This window comes from Microtus oregoni, unplaced genomic scaffold, assembly GCF_018167655.1.
Source record: "Microtus oregoni isolate MIOR12 unplaced genomic scaffold, Mior012 000033F_ref0000390, whole genome shotgun sequence".
Classification (NCBI taxonomy): domain Eukaryota; kingdom Metazoa; phylum Chordata; class Mammalia; order Rodentia; family Cricetidae; genus Microtus; species Microtus oregoni.
In genome coordinates, this window is record NW_024543092.1 from 14168348 (window position 1) to 14187582 (window position 19235).

The 19235-nt window shown below is 46.7% G+C and overlaps 1 protein-coding gene across 4 annotated transcripts in view; it reads left to right on the forward strand.

Moving 5' to 3' along the window:
* Positions 1–19235, forward strand: part of Tiam2 (TIAM Rac1 associated GEF 2) — a 129712-nt gene that overhangs the window by 89739 nt on the left and 20738 nt on the right. The window contains exon 1 of one of the 4 annotated variants that reach the window (XM_041680058.1): positions 2026–2151. The exons of 2 other annotated variants lie outside the window; for them this stretch is intronic. The gene's annotated coding sequence lies outside the window, so the exon portion shown is untranslated. Of the gene's footprint in view, positions 1–2025; positions 2152–9216; positions 9328–19235 lie in introns of those variants that run through there. One more of the 4 variants, XM_041680059.1, reaches the window with a different exon arrangement.

A 19235-nucleotide genomic window follows, 5' to 3' on the forward strand; every position in this document is an offset into this window, starting at 1 on the left:
TGGGTTGATATGATGTCCATTTGTGTTCCATATGTACCATGTACACACAATGCAGAAGTAAGATTGTACAGTGTTAACACTACACTTGTGTTGTGGCCACTGCCTTGCCCCGGAGGGCAGAGGTGGGACACTGCTTCTCCTGCCATGCTGGCATGCTGGATTTTGCAACATTTTGGATGAGGAACACCCAGCCTGAGTGAGGAGATGAAATACTTCCAATTTCTTCCAGGTCAAAAGTAGTCACTTACAGGTTTGAACATGACTCCATCTAATAGTGGACTGCAGTGCTCTGAAGAATAGCATGATGTCCAGCAGTCAGTCTGCTCACGTCTTCTTTGTTTCTTGGAAACAGTGGATTAGTGACCACCAAAAGTAATAGTTGTGGTGGATATAGAGAAAAAGAGCAGAAAATTGTCAAATTTAGGGATCTTAATAGTTGGGATTACAGACTGTCTTAGTTAGGGCGTTGTTGCTCTGAGGAGACACTATGACCATGGCAACTCTTGTAGGGAAGACATTGAATTGGGCACAGGCTTACAGTTTCAGAGGTTTGGTCCATTTTCACCATGGCGAGGAGCATGGTGGCATACAGACAGATGTGGTGCTGAAGGATAGGTGAGAATTCTACATCTTGACCCTCAGGAGACTGTGAGCCACACTAGGTGCAGCTTGAGCATAGGAGACCTTAAAGCCCGCCTCCACATTGACAGACACTTCCTCCAATAAGGCCACACCTCCTAATAGTACTACTCCCTATGGGCCTATGGAAACCATTTTCTTTCAAACCACCACACAGACCAGGTTGTTTTTTATTGTTCTTGTTCTTATTATTATTATTATTATTATTATTATTATTATTATATGTATTTGTATGCCAGAGATGAACATTGGGAATAGGTTTAAGTATTCTCTAACATTTTCCATATTTTAAGACAGTTTTTCACTGAACTTTGGCTGGACTGACTGGCTAGCAAGCTCTGAGATTTGCCTGTCTGGCCACTACCACCCCTGGGGTGGGTAGAGATACCCAAAGGCCTTGTATGTTTTTTACATGGGTTCTCAGCTCAGATCCCCAAGCTTCCAGAGCATGCACTTTCCCGGCTGAGTCCTCCTCTCCCCAGTCCATCTATTACCAGGATTTCTTCCTGTTTGTACAGACGTGAACTGGGAGTTGCTCATGCAATGTGGTGTATTTCTTGCCTGTGCCGGGGAGCAATTCTTCCAGGGGCGCCTGCACACTGCCCTCTAGCAGACAGCTGCTCAGGCCTGCAGGAGGTGGTTGCTCTCCAGAGAGAGGACCTGCCTTTGCTTCCTGGATCTTCTTAGGGGTCATTAACTTCTTTTCAGATTAGATTCTGGTTGAACCTGGGCCATGTGGGGTATTTTACTAACAAGTACTCTAGCTTTAAGAATAAGGAATAATTTCCATTGAAAATGGCACGAAGCTTGGCCTGATGAAACGCAGCTGTAACCAAGGCTTTTGACAGCCCCACAATTTCTGCAAATGGTTCATAATTGATTGCCTTGTCTCTATTTAAGGGTGCCTATTACTGTCACAGCTCTTTGTGTGACCCTGTCAGCCTCTCCTGTAGGGGATTTTTTTCTCTCTAGCATTGTTAGCAGTTGGCATACGTTATTATGATAGGGGGGAGTTTGAAAGGAATAAATAATTTCTCTTCGGGCGAGGGAGTTGAAGGAGTTTCTGCTTTGTTTTGGGGGTTTCTCCAGGTGTGTTAAGCAGTTTCCCACAGACAAGCCACTCAAGTACTGGGGACTAGCAGTAGACATGTGTCACTTGGTGGGTCTGCCGTTCCTTCTACATCTGCTGTAACCTCCTGGTACCTCTCTGGAGCAGGCAGGCTCAGAGTTTGGGGTAGGAATCTAGCGGAAGGGGGTGCACCATCTCCAGGCAGCAGAGAAAGAACTTGGTGGCGCTAGGACATCCTTGTGGATGTGACAGGCAAGAGCAGTTTGGGATTGGTTTCTTTTTTTTTTTTTTTCTCTCTCTCTCTCTCACTTCATTGCCTGGGGATGAGAACAGGAGGGGATGCGTGCCTTCCACGCTTTCCAGCAGCAGCGGACTCTAAACTGCTTTCTCTGCCATTGAGAAGGAACAGGTGCCTCTGAACCTGTCTTTTTCTGTGCAAGCATGTAAGTAAATGCAGGCTTGGGGTTCCAGGGTGCAGGTCTTGATCTAAGAGCGGGCATGTATGCATGTTTTCTTTCAGGACTGAAAGTTGATGGGGACGCTAACAATGTCTAAGGTTGTTGTGCGGACAGCAGGGTTTGGGTCTGTTTGGGAGGGGTCCTGAGAGCAATTTGAAGCACTCTATAGACGCAAAGAGAACTTTTGTATACTGGCTCTATGGTAGTGTCAACTTCACCTTTCTCATTCTGAGGTCTGGGAGTCAATCTCTAAACAGTTTTGTCAGTTTGAAATGGATGTCAGAAAGAGCCGTGCAGAAGCATCTCCTCTGTGTACTGTATTTTAAAGTGAGGGAGAGAATTGGATTGTTGCAAATCGCTTTCTGCTTGAACAGGTTCCTGGGAGCATAGCCCATGCTTGCATTGGGCTATGGCCGTGAAGTAAATACATGCAAAGAGAAGGAGAAAGGGAAAACCTGTTTTCTGCAAGGTGAGCAGAGCTTCTGGTGTAGTTCTTCTGCCTCAGTTAATTTTCTAGATTTGAGAGGAATTTTATGTAATCACCTAGTGTAGCTGTGGCCGCGATTATTTTTTGCAGTTTGTAGGCGTCGTGTTGGTAGAACAGGGAGCATTGGGAATCGAGATGTACAGTGTAGCAACTATGTGTTGTTGTTCTTTGTGCTTTGATCATTTTTAAAGATATGTTTTGGCCCCGTTGTGTGTTCAAGGCAGAAGAAAAGAATACACACTGACAGTTAGCTCCCTTGTAACCAGGGGAACATAACTTGTATTTAATATTTGACTCCTGCCCACTCATTTTGCTCAACCTTTTAAGTTTCTCACATGAATTGCCTTTTAAGAGCTTACATAGCGAAGAAGTTGAAGCTAAAGGAGAAGGTTTTGGGGAGTATGATTTGAGCCCCAGCAGTCCTTAAGTGTATACATTTGAGTTTCCAGCATTACCCCTCGACCTTGTGGGTTATAAGATAAGATTTGTTAGAAAGTTAAACTAAGCATCGTTCATTTAGGGACGGTAGGCTGTGGCATAGCTGCTCTTAGTGGAGTGATGTAGTCATGGTCTTTTCTTAAAGCTAAGCATGCCTATTTTTAAATAGAAGCCATCTGAACTAGCCCTATTTTAATGGGCAGGGGGATGGTATCTTCAAGGTAAAATGCTTGTTCCTTAAACAGTGACTCGGGCATGGCATTCTGCCATAGCGACCTTCTCCCTTGATGATTTCCCTTCACGAAGTCCGTCCTTTCAGGCGGTGGCATGCCAAAAGGAAATATTGACTAGGTGAGCAAGCTGAGTTTGAATCCCGTTATATCAGGATTTATCAGTCACCTGGGCCTAGTTATTCATCTTTTAGGGGATTGAGTAGTCTCCCCTGACAGATCTACAAGTAAATACTTTACTCAAGTCTTGGCATCTTCACTGGGGTGGGGGTAGGAGTGGGGTTTGGGGAGATTCAGTGCCAGACAAGAATTCACATACAAATATATGAATGTCCTAGTAAAATACTACTGAAATTAATATGAGTATGACTTAAACACCACAGGTGCCCACCAGCCTTCTTGGAGTTGGTGTCAGTGGTTAAAGTCTCCTGAGCTGTTCTCTGGGATGAAAAAAGAATCAGACACCAGGGACCTTAGAAATTGGGTCCACTTAGTGTTCTGTTGTCTTTTTTATGATTCGTTTATTTTTATTTCACATGCATTGGTGTTTAGCCTGCATGTGTGTATGAGGGTGTTGAATCCCCTGGAGCAGGAGTTACAGACAGTTGCGAGAGCTGCCCTATGGGTGCAGGGAGTTGAACCCCAGTCCTTTGGAAGAGCAGCCAGTGCTCTTAACCTCTAGCCCATCTCTCCAGCCCCCTCTGTTGTAGTCATACAGATAACACATAGCAGATGTAGGGAAGTCTTCTCGGGGATTGCCATACATTGGCTGTAGAGACTGAGTAGCGAAGTTGTGTGCTTGGTCTGCTTTCTTCCTTAAAAGGCAGGCTTGTGAGTGTCTCTGACCTCAGGGAGGTCAGAGAGGTCCTCTCAGGTGAGAGGTGGGGTGCATATAAGCTGGAGAAGGAGCAGGTTGCTGAGAATTTGTATTTGGCTCTCCAGTAGCGTTCTGTATTTTAGTGCTGTACTCCCGTACAAAAGAGACCTGGTGCTAAGTTAGTTGGACTTAGTGGAGGCAACTTGGTTGAGTTTTCCCTGCAGCCTGAAAGAACATTTGATCTCCTGGTAGTTAGATATCTGCCCTCCATCCCATGTTCCTAACTGCAGGCTCTCAGTGTTCAGTTCTTCTGAGTCTGTCCTTGGTCATCAGGGCTAATATGTGACCAATGGGGTGTGACATGCAGAGGTCACCCCTGGGTCCTGTCCCGCCAAGGATCATTTAAAGTCTGCAGAGTTAGAGATATCACTCTTCCCCTTTCTATTCAGGGTGTCTGAGACAGTCCAAAAGTGACAAGCCGTGAACTTGTACTGTAGAGTAACCTTGAGAGACCCCAGAGGTGCAGATGTGACCATAGCGGCTGTTCTGAAAGCAGCTTGGGGCAGCTAGCCCTCATCCTGGGGAGGGAGGAATTGGGAAGGAGTCACCCTGCCCATGTCCTTCCTCCCTGCTTCTTGCAGCTGGCCTCATCCCCATCATCATGACTGATTCCCCTGATCAGATTGTATGACAGAATGAGAGAAATCTGAAATGTGGGCAGGGCTGTTATCGGCGTCTGAACTATGAGCAAGCTGGGCTGGGCTGCACAGACCTGAGTGTCACCTCATGGTAAACTCATCTGTGTGTGAAGCCTCAGACATGATGACCGCTCACTGAATGAGACGTGGGGGCTGTGTGGCCCTGAGGCTGTGAGTTTGCCTGCAGTGGAGCACAAACCATGCGGTTTCCCATGTTATCGGGATGTGTGGCTGTCTAGCACTGGAGTCTCCAGAAAGGCAGAGGTTCTAGAAGATGACCTGAGAGACAAAGTAGCCCTGAGGTATCAGATAACGACTCTAGAAAGCAGGTACCCCATGTCCTTTTTGGCTCTTGATGGTTATCACAGGGAAGGGGTCAATAGCACCTGGCTCAGTGAGGTTGGGAGGTCTCATAGTGGTCCTTCATTCCCTTCCTTCCCTGCCCTTCCATCTTCAGGTTCTGTGGTCCCTTTGTGACATCTCCTCAGGGGTCCCTCGGTCCTTTGCCCACCTGCGTCCCCATGTCTCTGCTCTCTTACTCATCTCTGCACTTTCCCTTTACATTCTGTTTTTTTTTTTTTCATTTGTTTGCTTTGTTTTTCTGGAAGAAAAAGGAAGGAAAAAAAAAAAAAACACCGAAGCCACAAAGAGGCTGCGCTGTAGGGCAGCAGAGTGAATCACCCCAGAGAGCAGGGCTGGGGGCAGGGCTTGTCAGGTGGAGCATTGACTCTGAAATTAACTCGCTGTCAGGCACCCAAGTGTTGAAGGGATAATTACATGCCCTCTCCTCATGGCTGGGGTGATGACTAACAGGAAAGTGACTTGGAGATGCCCCAGAGATGAAGCCACCCAAGGATTTGACCCTGACTGGGCAGAGATGCTTGCCAAACAGGGCACCCGTCACCTGGCCATATCTGTTTACAGAGATGTCCCCCACCCCCCTGCAAACAGGGCACCTGTCACCTGGCCACATCAGTTTGCAGCTTCTTGCACTTTTCTCTCCCTTGGCTCCAAGCAGGAGCCATGATTGTGCTCTCATCCTGTCTGAGATGAGACTCTTAAGAGGGATCCGCTTATCCTCACCAGGGGGATGAAGTAGCTGGTCAGTCACCATAGGTGGTGGAATGGGGTCTGCAGTCTGCACTCCTTGTCCCCAGCTTTCCGTGTTGTCACACCTGCAGAAAGTCAAGATGGGGCTGAATGGTGATCTTCCTGGGCCATTCCTCTTCATCCTCCATACTTCCAGCCCTCCAGTTCTGCGTCTGGGTTTCCTTTTTTAAGCTCCCCTGCCCGGTGGTAAACAGTTATGGAAGCCTCCCATAATTTCACTCTGTGGCAGAGAAGAAAGTACAGAATTTGAATTTCTCAGGTCAAACCCTTCCCCTCAGTCTGAATCCTCCTTGAAGTTTCTAGAACATTCGTAGGTGGATTCAGGAGGAGTGTTGGGTAGATTTCGTCCCATGTCCTGGACTGATTGACAATGGCTTTGTCCTTGGCTAAAGTCACCAGACTTCTGCATTGGTCTGAGTGTAAGCCCTGAGGCGATACATCTCCCTGCTTATTCCTCTACCCAAATTTTTGATCGAGAGCAATCCTTTGCCTAATATTAGACAGGCTGCTTAGAAGAAAATCAAACTCTAGAAAAATCTGATTGGCATCAGCACTGGTTATCTGTGGTCTGGCACAGAGTCTACTGATTGAGGTGAAAACCTCTCAGATGTGTGGAGGTTTTTAAGGTCTTGATGAGTGAAGGTCAGGAAGGTTAGGTACTTTATTTAGGTAACTATGCAGAGTGGGTCTTTGAGAATGGGATGAAAGCTTTAGAACCCCCTAGAAACCTCTAGAAAATTGCTCATACACTTATGTAACACTGCACAGAATCCTGGGGTATGTGGCGGGGATCAGCAATGCGATGCCCTTGTGCGAGGTTTCCCCATAAGGACGTCTGTGATCCCTGAGTTTATAGCCCCGACTTAGCCTGTTTGGACTGTTAGTCTTGGTGCTGACATTACATTATTGACATTTCAGAATTAATATAAAGTACTGATGATACAGAAATTGTCATGGTTGTTTGATCATGTGGTCTTGTCTGTGTGCGTGTGTATGTACATGTTCATGTATATGTGCAAGTTTGTGTGAAAGTCCATGTTCACTTGTGTGTGGGGGCCAGAAGTCAGCCTTGGATGTCTTCCTCTGTGTCAGTGTACCTGACTGTTTTGAGATGGGGTCTCTCACAGAGCATGGGACAAACCTGTTTGTCTCTACTGGTTGACCAGCAAACGCCGGGGATCCTCCCGGCATTGAGTTTTCAGTGCTTCTATTATGTGTGCATCTTACAACACCTGGCTTTAAAACTGGGTGCGGAGGAACTGAGTTCAAGTCCTCCTATGCTATGGCAGCAAGCATCTCGCCCACTGAGCCTTCTCTCCTGCCTTCCAGTGGCATTTGGAACTTGGTTTTTATCTTCTCGTCTGCCAGCCCAGGTGAAACTAGCTACTAGCACTTTTCTTCTAGTCTTTCATGTTCTAAAAGGCACGGAGAGGGTTAATTAACAACACTCCCCACCCCATGGCAAACAATTATTAGGTTTCTACCAGAATATATTAATTACTTCAATGGTTGCATGGCATTGGCACATTCCTGAATACCACTGGCTTCACTGTATGATGATGCTGGGACGTCGCAAAAACTTTTATTTTCTGTAATTACTGGGGGAAAAGTGAATCTGGGAAGAGTCTGATTTCAGATACTGAGCCTCAGCTAAACTGTTGTAGGCCTGGTTGCTGAGACAAACGGCTGTCTGGTGGGTTAGGAGGGGGTGGTTATCCTCTCAGTGCAAGGGTGCCTAAGTAGTGGTGGTCCCCCAGGCTGCCATGAGCCGAGCCTCATGCTGAGCTCCCCGCCTCCCCCCTCCAGCAGATCAGTCTATGACTGTGTCTTGTTCCTTTTCTTCTAAAATAATAGCACAGTTGCAGTCTAATTTGGGCTTGCTACTGTTTGGGTGCCTTGAATGTTATCTAATCTTTCATATTTACCAAGAGTAGGGAGGATGTGGTGTAAAAGCCGCTCCACAAAGGCCTGCCCAGACGTTAGCCATTGGGCAGTCATGCGGACGCCTTGTTTCAACATTGTTGTTTGCGTGCAGATCGTCAAGTGGGAACTCCATTGTGCAGACTGAATGAAGGTGCGTTCACACCTCAACACAGCTTTTCTGCCTTTTGTTCCTCAGAGCACATTGTCACCTTTTCATAATGTCTGGGTCCCACAACGCAGCCGCTTATACTTTAAAAAAAAAAATTCTGCACAATTGTTCTGAGTCATTTTGTCACTTCCTCAAGCATTCAGCTCTAAGTAGGCTCAGCTGTCACCATCGGGAGCTCTCAGGGCTTGAGGCGGGAGAGGTTGAAAAGAAACCCGACCCAGGGGCCCTGCTCAAAGGCCCACAGTGTGGCTCTTGCCTTTGGTGGCCTTCTTGGGTGCCTTCTTCTAACTGCTGAGGGCAAAGAGTGGCTATTTGAGTTTTGAAAAATCAGCTTCCCTCTTTTCCTGATGTAGCACAAAGACCAGAGACCATAGGTATGTTATCAATGTTGGAGGAAGAGAGAGGTCTTAACAGTATCCTCAGGGGCCGGGACAATGGCTCAGTGGGTAAAATGCTTGCTCAGCAAGCACGAGGACCGAGTTCAAATCCCAGTACCCATGTAAGAAGTTGCGCATGGTGATGTGGTCACGTAATAATCTCAGTGCTGGGAAAACAGTGACAGGCAGATCCGTGAAGCTCGTTAGTCAGCCAGGCAGCCATCCTCGCGAAACCGGTGAGCTCCAAATTCAGTGGGAGACCCTGTCAGAAAAAAGGAAAGTGGAGAGTGATTAAGAAAGACATCCCATGTTGACCTCCGATCTCCACACACGTGTACTTACGTGCATCCACAGGCACTCGCGTGCACACACATACACATAAACACGAAGGCACTCTCTGCAACGGTACCGTCAAATTTCTCTTCCTCTTTTAATCCGTCTTGTTTCTTGCCCCCTCTGCCTTCCCCCTTCTATTGTTTGTTCAGCTGCAGTGCACCCCTCCTTCTCTGACTCACTGCCCCTGCCCTGTCAATCTCTGATTCTCCGCTGCTACCTAAGTTCCCTAGCGTCATCAGGAGCCACCTGGCAGTGAGTAATCGCTGACATTTGCCTGAGAGGTTCTGGCCTGGTGGGTGCCCAGATGGGAGATTTCAGGAGGAGCCACTAAAGAGCCTTGGATGTACCACAGGGCTAGCGAGGTGGCCTGCCACCTGCTTACAGCCGGCTCGGAAGGGTGCAAGCCAACGCCTTCCAGGTCTGTTGTCACACAGTCAAGGACTGAGAAGAATCTGGCCACCACCTTGGCTTGGCAGTCCCCACTGCCCACTTGTTTGAGGTCTGGGGACTCCAACATGGTTCTTTTAGCAATGATTTACCAAGACAGAAACACTGGTTACTCAGCCATGGCACAAGGTGAGCTTTGAAGATCTGTCTCAGTCTGAGGTGTCAGCAACTGTTTGGTCCTCCATGCTGTCTTTGCTGCTTGGTTTCTCTTGAGCACTTGTCTGTCTGTCCGTGCTTGTCTTTTCTGCCCCCAGCCCCTGTCACCGTGCTCTTCTCAACCCAAGGAAATGGCTCTTGAAATGACAGATATATTTGTTGAAAATAGTGAGGGTAAGAATTTAAAGTTCGGGTCTCCATTTTGCTTCTGTGGTCAGCGTCAGGATGTGGCGGATGATTTGGGTGACGTCTCAGCTAGGTACGTGGTAGGTGATTATCAAGAGTGCAGAATAAATGAACTGACATGACTATTGTATTTCTTAAATACAGCAAAAATTAGAAGTGTTCCTAAAATGACAAAGTGCCATCCAGTTGTATGTGTGCTCACTGGAGACAAACAGCCCAAGCATATAATAGCCAAGCCAAATGAGCAGCAGACAATTTGATGCTTTACCTGCTTGAGGGCTTTTCTTCTCATAGCCTGTTAGTACAAGGCAGAGCCTCTGGAAGTGTGTGTGTGTGCGTGTGCGTGCGTGTGCGTGTGTGTGTGTGTGGTGGCTTCAGTGAAACCCTGGTCCTGGGTCCTGTGTTTGGCTCTGTTCCACTCTTCTTGAGTGGCTGGGCTACATGCTGGGTCCATGAAACCTGGGGAAAGGACACACAGTGAAAGCGTGCACTGTCGTTGAAGGTGGTCTAACAGGAGCCCATGGGAGGGGAAATAGATGGTTTTCTGGCTCTGTGGTGGGAGTTGTGCAGTTCTGATCAGTCTTGGTCATGCCCTCTACATGCTAACTGTATGTAATGGCTTTCCTTAAAGGGGAAGCACAAGTTATAGAGGACAACATTCAAATGACCTTGACATTAAGAGTTCACCGTTGGTCTGCAGCAGGTCCAGGCAACAAAAGGGCCCCCTTATACCATCAAACCAGAGCCTGTGCTGATTGGCTTTTTTACAAAGAACATATAGGAACAGGCCATGTATGGTAACTATGTGTCCTGTGTATCTATGGATTTTGACCTGTTCCAGGCCCAAGGCTGTCCCTAGAAATACATTTTAGCGTGCTCGTGGACAATGGATGTACAAGATGGATTGAAGTGGCAAGAGCTATTTATTCTCCTGCCACAACTGATTGGAAAGTGCGTTAGACAGAGGGGTCTTAATTCGCTGTGTGAAGTAGTCGGACAGATGGGCCAGGAGGGCCAGAGCCTTCTTACTGTCTTCAGTGGGCTTGGGAAAAATCATTTTGTCTCCTTGCCCCAAGTACTAGTTAAACAGTGGTGTATACCCCCATATACTTACAGGTGGGAGGTGAAACTAAACTGAGCTGATGTGTATAAATGGCATATATTGAAAGGGGCCTTAAGCAAGATGGCTGCTTTTTCTCTATGTGTATGCTATGATTTTTTTTTTTTTTGAGGCAGTCTTCGGTATCCCAGACTGGCCTTGAACTTACTATGTGACTGAGAGTGACTCTCCTGCCTCCACCTCCCGAGTGCATCAGAGGTGAGTGCTGGAATTGCAGGTGTGCTCTACCGGGCTGGATGATATTAGACTGAGGGCTGAACCTAAGAGTTGGTGCCTGTTGCATTCGCCCTTACTGACTGAGATGTTCCCAGCCTTGCTAGTATAAACGCATCATCTCACTGAAGGCCAGTTTTTCTCCACAGCTCTATTAGATTCTCATTGCGGCCCTTTTAGCCGGCAGAGGTTGACACACTGGCCGTTAGCTATTGGGCTAGTATGTTGCAGGTCTTCGGGAGAGCCGGCCTCGAGACTGTGTCTGTCAGATGATACAGGGGATTTCCCGTGAGACCACTCTGCCCAGCAATGATGGTAGAGTAAGGGGTGAGCATGTGCTTAAACAGCAGGGGTAAAGTTAGGGTCTCTGTGACCAACAACAGAACATGTTGCTAGAAATGTGGGCGCGACTGTTTGGTGATTTAACTTACCCTCCAAACTATTAACTTACATAAACAACTTTTTGGTTTCCTTCACTTTAGTAAGTGTCTGAAAGAATCTATTTCATCCATATAGAATGAGATTTTTCAGTAGTCGTTAAAGAATTTGAAACGTCTGGTCAGAAAGCTTGTAGGTCGTGGACTGGTAACTACTCATTCAGGTGTCTTCATCTGAGTAGCAATAAGGTCGACAGCGTGAAGTCTATAACAACACTACGATATAGTGAGTAATATTGCCTTTGTGAAAATAGCCACTTAAAATACATTTGGGGGCACAGAAATATACTTGGGAAGAAACAAAACCTTTTGCTTTTTGTTAGTCTTGTCAGACAGCTTCTTTCTGGGCCCTAGCACACAGGAGCTAAGTGTCCTTGCTACAGAGTGAGCATTGGAGGCTGTGGCAGGCTCTCCTAACAGCAAGTCCACGATTTCTGCCAGTAATTGCTGTTCTGTATGTTGCCCTGACTTCTGTCTGTTTATACTTTGAGGAAGTGGCATTATGTCCACCTGTGTGCTCTCCTGAGGGAATCACATTTACGGGAAGCCAAAATAACCTAAAGATCTATTGGAATTCAAAATAGCCCAAAGATCCCATCAGCAAATCATAAAGGACCTCCCTACACAGTGCTTCTGCTCTATTGCCCTCTGCACACTTTGTGGGTGGGGAAGGCAGCACCGTTCACAGCCAGGGCTGTGCAGAGCCTTGTGTGGGATCCACAGGGGTCTGCTGTGCCACTTGCTGTGTGTATTCCTAGGCTAAAATGACCACACGGTACCATGTGCTAGTTATGCTAGTTAATACCAGTGAATAAAATGACTTGTCGAATGGTTCCAGTCTAAGTGAAGAAGGACAAGGTAAGACTGGATTGGTCTATGTCACCATGGTAACATATACTACCCACTCCCACTGACAAAAGGAGTGTGTGTGGATGTGGAACCCCAAGGTTCATGCTCTACGTGAAAGTCAATTGCATCAGCTAGAAGGAGCCAACTTAGGCTCTCTGTAACAATCAAGAACAGTGGTTTTCAGCCTTCCTAATTCTGTGACCCTTTAATATATTACAGTTCCTCATGTTGGTGGTGACCCCAACCATAAAATCATCTTCATAACTACTTCGTAACTATCCTTTTGCTATTGTTATTAGTTGCAATGTAAATATCTGCTATGCAGGATATCTGATATTTGACCCCTGTGAAGGATCAGTCTACCACCAGAGGGGTCACGCCCACAGGCCGAGAAACTGTTAATCTAGAAGCCTGGGAATTGGAATTAGGTTTTGAACCCCTGAGAGCATTCTCAATACTGAGGAACGGACATGCCGGGCAGGACCTTCCACAAGCACTGATTTTTCTAGGACAGCTGGAACCCGCTGAGGTTACAACTCCAACAAAGCAGTTTCTTGAGGGGGAAGCAGAGACAGAGAGACTGGACTCAGCATGGGCAGTCCGGCTGAGGTTGCTGGTCATAGCTGTTAGAGCAGGGTCGGTCAGAACCTGTTAAATCCAGTGTGACGCCATAACAATGACATTCTTCCTCCTCTGTTTCTACATGCTATCTGCCTAGAGTATTGGTGGCTAAAAAAGATTTGTCAAAACTCTGGACTGTGAAGAAATTGAAGAGGAGCATTGTGGTAGTTTGAATAAAAATGGCCCCCCTAGGCTCATAGGGAGTGGCATTATTGGAGGTGTGGCCTTGTTCCAGTAGGTGTGGCTGTACTGGAGGAAGTGTGTCACTGTAGAGTGGACTCTGAGGTTTCAGAATCTCAAGCCAGGCTTGCTGGCTCACTGTCTTCTTCCTGCTGCCTGCTGATCCAGGGGTAGAGCCCTCCGTTCTCTCTCCAGCACCATGTCTGCCTGTGCTGCCGTGTTTCCCTCCACAGTGAAAATGGATTAAACTCCTGAACCTGTAAATCACCCCAATTATAAGAGTAAATCACCACCTCTATAACAGTTGCCATGGCTATGGTCTCTTCACAGCAAAAAAACCCTAAGACAGGCCTGGTGGTTCATACCCATAATGCCTCAGGGGACTGAGGCAGGAGGATTGCCTTGAGTTGGGGGTGGGGGGACTGGTTACAGTTGGTGTGTGTCTAGGCACATTTTCTCTTCAAATAAATGACGATGATAATCTTTTCATGTTTTTGTATCTAACTATTACTAGGGGAAGTAATGTACACTTCCGGATTGTAATGAAAGACCTTTCCCACAAAGGCTGCTCAGTGAGACACTGGCAGAGCCTTACCTCTGGGCTATATAGAGTGCTGGGTTTCGGAAAAGCTGCAGGCAACATGGAAGCCCATAAAAGCGAAGGTGTTAACTGACAACACTAGCCACCAAAGCAGGTTCTTAGAAACATGTTTAAGTTCATCTGTGAGATTATCAGGGTGAACGCAGGGTATTGAGAAAAGTGAAGGAGGAAAATGAAAAGGGAACCATGGCCTTGGGTAAAAACATGGGTGTCCCCCCCCCCCCCCCCCCCGCCCGCCCGCACACCGCTTGATGGGAAAGAGAGTTAGCAGGTAGACCCAAAACACCAGTCATCTCAAAGATGCATTGCCCGGCAAATGGCAAACACTGGTTTAGGGCCTTCTTTAATTAAGGGAACCGATAAAGAATGAAAGTTAAATGGTGTAAGATAACCTCTAAGGCGCTTATACATAGATGGAAAGGCGCAGATACAAGACATAGGTAAAGAAGAGCAACCATGTCACCATCTAGAAGTAGCACAGCGGACAGACTCAAAACCCTTAAGAGAACTCAACGCTGTTTGCCTGAGCCCTGGAGCTGAGCCAGGAAAACACTGGGTGTCAGTGTTTTGTTTTATTTTGGATATAGTTGAAAGGGTTTTATATAAAAGGTTTTGTAGTTGCTGTGTTTGACTTGTGACCCGTGGGCCCCATGCAGCCAAGGTTAGTTATGAATGTGATCCAACACAGAATTGTAAATGCGCTGAAAATGAGGAGCTTTTTTTTTTTTTTTTTTTTTTTTGGTGATTTAAAGAACAAACAAAAACCCATCATCAATTGCATAGATTACAAGATTGCAAATCTCAGTGTCGAAATGGTTGGGCACATCTGCTTTGTAGTTTTGACAAGTTAAGATGTCATGTGTCATCTCTAGTAAAACAATGCATAAGGGGCTTTAAAAGGTGTGTAATTATTGTAAGGGGTATGGTGGTACACATTTATAATTCCAACATTTGGGTGCCTGAGAAGAATGATTGACAGTCGGAGGCCAGCCTGGGCTAGCTATGATTCCTTATCTCAAAGCAAAAGAAGCTGGGAGTCCAGTTACTGAAAAAAAAGTCAGGATAAAGTTTGATCAATTCTTGAGTTTTAATTCAAACAATTAAAAATTACTTTTCAGGTTCATTTTGATTTTGTGCATAGGTATCTGCCACATGTGTCTGTGCACCATGTGTATGTAGTCCTAGACAGGAGCGTTGGATCCCTGGAACTGGAGTTACAGATGGTTGTGAGCTGCCCTATGGGTGCTGGGACTTGAACCCACATCCTCTGGACAAGGAGTCAGTGCTCTTAATCTCTGAGCCCTCTCTCCAGAACCCAGATATATCTCTGTGATTGCCTCTACAGGTGAGGTGAAATTTTCTCTGTAAAAGGCCAGGGAGTGTCTGGCACCATCAGGACCACGCAGGTTTTCTGTTATGAAAGCAGCTACAGGCAACACTGAGCAGAGATAAATGCGCATAGCTGAATTCTAATAAAACTGTATTTATTGCAACAGCCAGCAGCCTGGATTTGATCCACAGGACATGATTTGCTGAACTCTCTCTCCAGAGGTCTTCTTGTTTCAGTGTGGGATCATGGGAATCTCCCGAAAGTCAAGGCAAATTTTGGCTCTTTTGGATGAAGTAGTTTTAATTACATATATGAGAAGCCATCTTTTTCTTTTCACCTGACCTCTGGAGTAGGAAAACAGAGTACCAAGCCAGGAGACCTTGATAGACTGGGCCAGGCATACAGCTTCTGTAGGAGGAACATTCAAACGTAGTGTTTCATGGGGAGGAGGGCTTGGTTGTATTGAAAGGCTGCTTTACCCCTTGAAAGGTCCTTGGCAGAGAGACCTCATCTTTTCCATTCCCGAATCCGGCCCAGACCGCTGTTAAATAAGGAAACCAAGCAGAAGGCAGGCAGCGGGGACACAAGAAGCCCTGGCACGCCTGCTACCAGGAGCTGCTGGGCTGTTCCTGTCCCAGGAACAGGGTGATTGCCTGGGGCTGTGGAATGGGAAGCCATGTGCAAACAGCTGAGTGCCTCTTCCCTTGAGATTCACTGCCCATTCCCCTTGACCCGTGGGCAAGCTGCCTGAAACCGAGGTTGGCACACCGTTGCTACCTCAGCTCGCTCCACCTTCCGAGAATCAGTCTACAAGGTGCCCCTGGTTGCCTTTTTTGACTTCTAATGGCTGTACATTTTTTTCCCTCCCTCTGGGCAAACTTCACCTCGTCCTGCTCTGGTACCTGGTGGAACTGCAGTGTTCTGCCCGACTCTCTGCGTGTCTCCTCCCTGTTTTCCTCATGACCCTTGCCACCCCTGTTTGAGAAGCTGTGGGTCACTATATTGTGTCCAGAGGAGGAGCTTCATAAAAAAATTATTGATGAGATTGAACTACTTTGGCTTGTCCTTGGGGCAACCAGAGAAAATATGACCTTTCATGCATTTGAAGATAAAGGAAGTTGAGACATTAAGTGCCCTGTACAGGACTTCAGAGATGGCTCTGCCCACTGGAAGCCTGAGGACCTGAGTTCAAATCCCCAGCACTTAGGTAAAGCGAGATGTGACACTGCATGTCTGTAATCCCAGGGTTCCTACCACGAGATAGGAAGCAGAAGTCCTAGAAGCTCACAAATACAGCAGGAAGAGAAAACACAATTCAAGAGACTGTGTCTCAAATAAGATGGAAGGTTAGGACCAGCACTCACGGTTGGCCTCCGACCTGGCATGCATGTTATTTATGCATGTGTGCACACATTTGGAGTATGTGCAACACACATGGATTATAAAAAAATGACGGTTCTCTGGGCAGTAACTTTTACTGAGCCCCAGGCTGTCCTGGGCCCTTGCACTTTGTGGGTTATCTGTACACATTTTCCTCTCATTGAATCCTCTGAGCCTCCTTTAGTATGTCATCTTTGCAGATATAGGACTGAATTGGGAGAGGTTAGTTAAGGTCACACGGACGGTACCTGCCATGTCAGGGTTTTAACTCCATAGTCTCTCTCTCTCCGTGTGTGTGTGTGTGTGTGTGTGTGTGTATGTATCACCTGCCTTGAAAGAGGTATTTGAGGACACATGGTCCAGCATGGGCTACTTTAGATTCTGGCTGCAAACTGGAGCGAAGGGGAGGGACCAGGAGGACCAGTGCTCACGATGCACTCGGGCCTTCAGCCTGCTGTCCTGGACATGTGCCCCATAGGTGGCAGGCATCAGATGACTGGTACTACATCAGGCCTGCAACACCCAGGTCCTGGGGGTTTCTCTGCTTATAACTGCTATTCCATGGGCTTCCTCTCCTTCTCAAAAAGGCAACTACCTCATGTTCTCCATACTTAGTGCCTACAGTCCTGGCAAAGGGAGGCCCTTGCCTCTCTTCCCTGCCCCGTCCACCTGTCTTAGGCCCAGGCCCATCCCCACACTGGCCCTCAGTTCCTGCAAAGGCCATGTCTCCTCATCACATTAGGCTCAGTGACATGACCTTTATTTATCCTGAGCCACGATTTTCGCTTTCATGTCTCCGGCCTCTTCTGCCCAGAAGAGCTTCCTCTGTTGTTTCTAGAGGGTTCCACAGTCTTTGGGTCCACAAGTTGCTCTGGGATGCCTTGCTCTGAGTTGTCTTTCCGGCCACATGTGGGCATGGTGCGGGGAGGGTGAGTCAGTCTCGCTCTTCCGACATCTTGTGGAGACGTTTTTGTGTCTTGAATCATTTTTGTAAAATAACAGGAAATGATTCCATTTAGAAAAAAATTAAAAATTCAACTACTATAAAAATGAGGAAATTCAGATAAGCCAAAAGATTAAAATTAAAATAACTTGAGATGCAGTGTTAACCACTGTATATTATATAGATGCACACATACACACATGCACACACATATTATTCCATTTTATAAAAATCTACTCATACATATTAATACATAGAAAATATGCATAAAATTACTTTAAAAACCATAGACCTCTTCTCTCTTCCTAATAAATCCTGTCCTCTTTTGGTCACTAAAGGTCAGTGTCTTCTAGTGTCTGCTGTGTCTCTCATTGCATTTGTGCACTGTAATTTATTTGACTGTTAATTTCATAATCTATCGTCTCATTTTACCTAGAACTCTGGTCAAGGTGTGTGTGTGGGGAGGAGAACCCAGGAGGTATTTGGGGGTATTACATCTGTCCTTTTATCTCTTTGTTAAAGACAAAAATCTCATTCTCTGTAGTTTTTGGGTTTTTTTATTTTAATTTTCTTTTTAGGTAGGGTCTCATGTAGCCCTGGCTGATACTTTCCAGAAGAAGAACTTTGAACTTTTGATTCTCCTGCCACCCCTCCGGAGTGCTGGGATGACAGGCATGGGCCAGCATTTCTGGCTTATTGGGTACCAGAAACTGAACCCAGGGATTCCTGCATGCTCTATAAGGCACTCTACCAGCTGAGGCACATGTAACTGGGGCTTTCCTGGGGTTCCATTGCTACCACTATAATACAGATGGTTGACAGATATCACTGATCAGATCCACCGCATTCTGCTGAGCCACCGCCATGTTTCCTGTAAGCCTGTTAGCTGCCTCCAAGGGCCTCACAGCATTGGCACTTAGGCCTCTGATACAGCTGCTGTGGGGAAGTTTGGGAGGTGGTCCTCCTGCCTCAGACCCATGATCTGTTTCTGTCGTTCCCGATCCCTTCTGTCAGTCATGCTGGTAATATTAGCTCTTTCTGTAAGGCGGTGACATATTTATGAAGCGCAGAGTGACTTGAGGAAAAGTCATTTGTACTTTTAATCGTCTTTTTCCCCTAAGGCGAACTTTTCTGACTTGACTAATTTGCTAGAAGTGACAGCTGACACCATGGTTGCCCTGAGAGTGCTCAGGAACACAGCCTCCTCATGGCTTCTAGACAGTGAACAGAGGAATTCTTTTTCTTTTTAAAGAGAACATGGTGCATACTAACCATACCCTGGTTGCACACCTTGCCTGAGCTGGGGCACCCTTAAGGTTTTTCATCTCCAACGGGCCTGACATTATTCTAGCATTTTAAAGGCAGAAGCATCATCCTCCCTGTTCTTCTGCCTGGTATCTTGGAGCATTATCTCTGTGGGCATCATGCAGACTTGCCTTGAGTTCAGATCAGTGGCCTAGGATCGAGCTGGTGAGTGTGGGAGAGGAAGCAGGGATGAGAAGGCAGCGAGAGGAGTGAGTGAGCACACACTGTGCTATTGTTCTCGGAGCTGGGCGGATAACCTGTGCTGCTACAAATCAGGTCAGACCAGCAGTCCTTAATAAGCCAATTAGAAGAGCCAAATTGATAGTGGAAAGTGGAGGAAGGGATTTATTCAAAGTGGCCATTTTGGGAAGACAGACAAAGAGATGAGGGAAGCCCTCGCATCTGTTTTCCAGGCCCTGAGTGAGATCGGGGTTTAAATAGAGGGCAAGGAAGCTCAAAAACACTGGTGACAACTTATGCTGGAGAGGCTGTGGGGAAAAGGGAGCACTTCTGCATTGCTGGTGGGAATGCAAGCTGGTACAGCCCCTTTGGATGTCAGTGTGGCGATTTCTCAGAAAATTAGGAAACAACCTTCCTCAAGAACCAGCAATACCACTTTTGGGTATATATCCAAAGGATGCTCAATCATGCCACAAGGACACGTGCTCAGCTATGTTCATAGCAGCTTTGTTTATCAGAGCCAGAATCTGTAAACA